Here is a 244-nt window from a genome sequence, read left to right as displayed (position 1 = left end):
CAAAAATGGGTGGGCCCCTGTGTGCTCAAGCCATTGTGTAGGCGTGACGAATGGACCCCGCCTCTTGCTGGGACCGCTCAGTCGTCTTCACGATCGTGCTACCTCAGGCCGCGTTCGCTCCGTTTGCGGGAAGCTGCAAGTAAGGTTAACGCGGCTCCCCTACAAATCAGGCGGACGGGGCCAGCGTGCGCCACTGTATGGCGTGCAAAGAACCGGCCCAAAAGGCGTTTAAGTTCTGGGGAGG

The sequence above is a fragment of the Phytophthora infestans genome, genomic scaffold, assembly GCF_000142945.1.
Source record: "Phytophthora infestans T30-4 supercont1.374 genomic scaffold, whole genome shotgun sequence".
NCBI classification, from domain to species: Eukaryota; Oomycota; class Peronosporomycetes; order Peronosporales; family Peronosporaceae; genus Phytophthora; species Phytophthora infestans.
The sequence above is the reverse complement of the archived record's forward strand: the minus strand, read 5'-3'. Positions refer to the sequence as shown.